The sequence below is a fragment of the Scardinius erythrophthalmus genome (assembly GCF_964197995.2).
Source record: "Scardinius erythrophthalmus genome assembly, chromosome: 9".
Classification (NCBI taxonomy): domain Eukaryota; kingdom Metazoa; phylum Chordata; class Actinopteri; order Cypriniformes; family Leuciscidae; genus Scardinius; species Scardinius erythrophthalmus.
The window spans coordinates 6,636,027-6,642,026 of NC_138229.1; positions in this window are offsets into that span (position 1 = coordinate 6,636,027).

Sequence of the window (6,000 nt, forward strand, 5' to 3'; positions counted from 1 at the left end):
GCATGGTCTGTGCAAGATACATGAGCATGAGCAAAAAACACACTTCAGCGAGAGTGCCCTATTACACTAATGAAACAAAAATTTTTTTTTAATTTTTTTATAAAATAATCCAAGACCTCTTCAGAGGACAACTTTATTTTATTTTTATTTTTTTGCAAGGCAATATATTTTTTTAAGTACATGCGCAATATGTTACATTCAAATTACATTTATATTCAGTGCATTTAACTGTTGTCCTACCATCACCTTTCACCATGTTTTAGTAAGAGCCTGGATCCTTATAAGACCATGGGGGATTAAAGCACCACATACAGCAGAGTGAAACACATAACACCTAAAACACTACGAGGTGACAGACAGACAACAGAAGGAAATGAGACAAGACAATACCAGGGCCGGAAAAAACAGTTCAGTTGACAGACGCTGGGACGTATTATTAGTGATTGTGTAGATTGATTAGTGATTTACATCAGGTGGTCACAATTACGTTGTTAAAAAGGGTTGGAAAACATGTTATGTAGATAGTGTATGCCTATTTTTTATGTGTATAGTGGTTGCTGCAGGGGCAAAAAAAAAGCCCTATATAAATAACGTAAAAGAGATAGGAAGAGTGTGGTATTACAAAGCGTAGAAGAGAGGTGTATGTCTGGTAATGTATGCAATGCAATGTTGGATGTTGTGATCAATAACTGATATTTTTTTCTGGTTAAAATACTTACTGTTTACATGCGCACTGTCATAATAAATACTACTAACTAAACTTTTGGAAGTGGGGTTGCCAGATTTAAAGTTTTATTCTACAACAATACCATCCCCTCAGGTCCCATCAGAGTATCAGTGGAAAGGCAGCCATACACTCTAAGTTTATATAGAGCACACATTGTCAGAATCCCAAACCTTTGTGACAGAAATAATTTAACTCAATTGCAAGCCTTGCCATTTTTATTGCATACATGACTACATGATAATGTTAAACATGACATTTGCATACTAAAATGCATGTTTGCACCCAAAAATGGAACACAAATAAGGATTTTTGACAAAATCAGAGAGGTTTCTGTCCCTCCTTTGACAGCAATGTCATTGCAATTATCAAAGCCCAGAAAGGTGGTAAAAACATTGGTAAATAATAACTACAGTGGTTCAACTTTAATATTATGAAGTGACAACAATATTTTTTGTGCGCAAAAAAAATCCTAAAATAACGACATTGTTGAATAATCTCTTCTTTTCCATGTCATTCTCCTACACTGTTGAGGTAGTGTAAACAATGAAGTGCTTCTAGGTTCTACATCAGAATGTAGGCTCACTATTGGCTAGATCCTGGGTCATCACACATGACCAGAGTTGGCCAATATGCCTACGTTTTGACATTGAACCCAGAAGTGCTTGCACCTTGAAATCTATAACAGGGTTTACGTTCTCGAGCCACCAGGCACTGTTTTGTGCGGATGAGTGGGCCTGAGCGCTTTAAAGGATAACTCTCGCCAAAATGCAACCTATCAACAATCGCTATTTTTAAAACACTAAGAAGGCTCGACACAACATGAAACTTTGCTCAACGTATCACCAGAGACTACACATGAACTCGAGCATTGAGAACATTGTTTGTGTACACAGTTTACTAAAAAGAAAGATTTTGAACAACTCACTGAAGCTGTGTCCGCCAGCATTTTGACAGTCAAAAATAGTCGATCTAATAACTTTATTCTAGAGCTGCTGTAAAGCGTTGGTAATTTCCTATTATCACTGTAAAGCTGCTTTGAAACAATCCATATAGTTAAAAGCGCTACATAAATGAAGGTGACTTGACACTGTTTACACTACGTAAACAGCGTAGGAGAATGAGATGGAAGAGAAGAGATTGTTGAATAATGTCGTTATTTTGGGGTTGTTTGTGCACAAAAAGTATTCTCGTCGCTTCATAATATTAAGGTTTAACCTCTGTTTATTTAAACAATGTTTTTACTACCTTTCTGGGCCTTGAAAGTATCACAGTGTCTGGTTTGTGTTTCCCTGGGTAACCACTAGAGGTCCTCTTCCCCCACGGTGTCTTTCACTCATACTACATTTCCCATCATCCTGTTCTGTCACTCATTGATCATTGCACACAGCTGTTTCCCGTCACCTTGTTAGTTTCTGTCTATTTATACCCTGTCTGTTTCTGTGATTTTTGTAGATTCCTTGTTTTATGTCACTTGTACTTCAGAGATTGTTTGCCTGTTTTGTTTCTTGTTTTGGACTTCCTTTGTATGGATTTTTGACCCTTTGCCTGGATGACTTAAGATTACCCTATTAAACTTGCACTTGGATCTTACCTTCCTGTGTGTGCGTCCGTGACAGAAAGTTGCAAAGACGTTGCTGTCTATGGGTGGTTCAGAAACCTCTCATGTTTCATCAAAAATATCTTAATACAGGTTTGGAACATGACAGAATTTTCACTAATCCTTTAACTGAAAACAACTTGCACTTCCATATCTTAAAATGTTACTGCCACAGTTTTGTCTCAAGATGCCCACCAGTAATTTTATTTTATTTTTATTTTTTTATGAGACATTTTTATAAAAGCTGCTTAAATAAAATTTAAATTTATTAAAGGAGAACTCCGGTCAATTTTAACATTGAGCTCATTTTTTTGTACATTTGGAGTGCTGTCAATACAGAGAACAACGACAAAAATCGGTGTTGCCTACACTGTGTTATCCTCTTTTTAAAATTTGCACCCTGTTGACTTCAATGGGGCAAGTACTAAACCTGCTTTTAGCCTCTTAACATCCTTGATGTGTCATTACAAGTGCACAGCCATGTGAGTGATTCCTTCAGAGTGAACACGGGTCAATCTGACTGCAGTAGATGTGAAAGATATGGATAAAAATTGTTTATTCAGCCAGTGCTCATACCTGTGTTTACATCCTGTTTTCGGTCGAAGGCCATAGTAATCGATTGTCGAGTTCACGCGCGTGATCACCTATGCGCGTGAACTCGACAATCGATTACTATGGATTACTAATTTGTATTAAAATTGACCGGAGTTCTCCTTTAAGCCCTCTTTAATTATTTCTCTCAGTTCCACTCTACCCAATAATACAGAGACATCTACTTCTCTTCCTAAGCTCTCCTTTGCAGTGTTGTCCACCTGCTCATTCCCCCTCACCCACACTGTAAAAAGTTTAACTATTATTTACTCAATTTTATTGGTGAAACATTTTTACACTCAAAAAAATTGAGTAAATTTTAAAGCTGTGAAATCAATGAAATATACTGTATGAATTGAGTAAATGCAAGTAAAAAAATTAAGTAAATCTGAGTAACTGCATCTGGTACATTAACAAATAAAATTGAGTAGAAATAATTTAACATTTAAACATTAAAAAAACAATATTTATGAGTAATATTAACTGTTTTTATTAATGAGTAATATTAACTTTTTTATTTTCTCTAAACCTTTGTAAAAATAGTACTCCAGACAACCACCATTATACATTACATTGGCCTTTATTTTCAATGAGTACAGCAATACAGCACATTTTAGACTGTTTTTTCATGTATACAATATTGCCTGCATTTAAACTTATTTAACAAGTAAAAATGAAATATTTAAACATTCAGGTAGCCAAATTCAAGTGTAATCAACCACTCTGTTATCCAATATCCACCGAATCTGCGCTGGTCCTCGTGCCGGAGACAGACTCGCGCTCTGCGGGTGAACTTTGAACTTCATACCGCCGTCCTGCGTTTCACTCACAGTCACTGTCTGAGGCACAGCCGAAAGATACTGCGAGCGACTGACATAACCTGCCAATAAACAAAAAGTGATAGTTCTGAGGACATTTTATCATCCAAATGATAATAATTATATTCATTATCATTATGAAAGTCAGTCATGTGTTTATGCAAAGCGTTTCAATCACGCAAAAAGACAAACGCGGCTCTCGTCTCGTTTAGGTGTCGAATTACGCCTCTGTAGGCTATGTTGTTTTGCATTAAATATGATTTAAAGCACAGTAATGATTTTATAGATAAAATAAAACATACACCAACCTGAATTTCACAGTGAAAATGCACCAAATCTGCGACGCTGAGAAGAGAGCTGTTGTTCTGGAGACTGGAGAGTTCAAACAGCCACGCTCACTCCAACCGTCGAGTTTTCGTCACGTCAGAGGGTGGGGGAGGGGGGGCATTGTTTTAATTGAGTAAACTTACTCAATTTTAAGAGCGTGTTAAATATATTAATAATATTGATTTGAATTAAGTAATTTTTTTGTTTCTTGAAACAGATCAGTTTAATTAAACATTCTCAAATATTTTGATAGAAATTTCACATATATATTAAGTATATTATAAAGAAATAATTGGTTAGTCAAATACTAAATTATTTTATTGAAAAAAACTTAAATATATCTGTAAATTTTAGATAAAATTAACTGTTGGATTTTTACTCAATTATTTTGGTATGTTTAACTCAAACAATCAAGTAAACGATATACAGAGATTTTATTAAGTTAATAAAGTTAAAAATTTCTGTAATATTTACTAAGCCACAGAATAATTTTTTACAGTGCAGCGTGCCCGGGAACCCAGCAAAAACTGATGTTGCAAGCAAACCTAATTCTACAATGTCAGGACGAGCTTAAGATTTTCCTACTCTTACATTTTCCAGAGCTGCAGAAACTCTTTAACATTTTCTAAGATTTCCTTCTCAGAAGTCAGCAAACACTCCATATACCACTCCCTTGACTCCCTTCATGCTTCCTCTAGTGACCAACATCTCCACCCTGACCTTCCACATTTATTTTATTTATTTATTTATTTCTAAGTTTATTTGTATTGGGACAGTACAAAAAAACATGATCCCAGTCAAAACTGGAAAATATGTATTGCACAGAGAGTATAGCAAAAGCTAATTTGCATCTCAGGTCCCTAGAAAGGCTTTTCTAATAAAAAATAAAAATAAAAAATACAACTACTACTCGTAGAATAAAACTACCACAATATGTCACTTATAGACATTCAAATACATACCTAAATTATACATATTAGAATGGAGCTCTATCTCTAGCATCTCTAGCATCATCATACTGTTTCCTATTTTTTGCAACAATATCTTAACAGTCCATTATACAATGTTTTGGCCTGAAAATCCTTGCTTATCTGACTCTTAAATGGTAAACTTGAATGGGTCCAGTACCCTAAATCCTACATCTCCTTGATAAGTTCCCTTAACTTTAAACAGTAAGACTAACTTTTCAGTTCTTCCAGTTCTCCTAACTTTATTTCCTTCCTCTCCTGACATTTCAGGTCTTTCGCTTGATGCCTCTCTCTTAGAACACTCCTTTTCCCTAACCACCGCTTGATCCATTACTAACTCTTTCTTTTCTTTTTCTCTTATATATCTATTTTTTATGCATATTCTGTGTTAGACTAAAATGGGGAGGGTCACAGCACTTGTATATTGTTGTCCTATTGTTAGTTTAATTGCTTTTATTGCTCTCCTCCTTTGTAGCTTTGGATAAAAGCGTCTGCTAAATGATTAAATGTTAATGTAAATAAGAGTAGAGAGTTTAAATGCTGTTTTGTTATTAGAGTCTACTATGTGATACAGTGCAACGGTCACCAGCTGGAGTGCCCTTGAAAGCCACCAGAGGGCACTCCACACCAGACTATCTTGTTCACTCACAGACTATCTCCCATCATTCTCTGCCTGGACTCATCAGCACTCATTATCACATTCACCTGTAACTCATTATCTTGTTTAGTTCACCCCATATAGCCTGGCTCACCCCATCACTTACTGCGAAGTTTTGTATGTTGTTGCACTGCATTTCCTAGCGTTTTCCCTGGTTTCATGTCTCTTGGTTTTTGGATTTCTTGCCTGTTCCCTGGATTACTCTTTTGCCTTTGACCCCTGCCTGTTTTGATTGTTTATTTGTTTGTTTGGACTGCTTACGTGTGTTTGACCCCTGCTTGTGCTGATTACGATTCTGGATTACGCTTCAAATA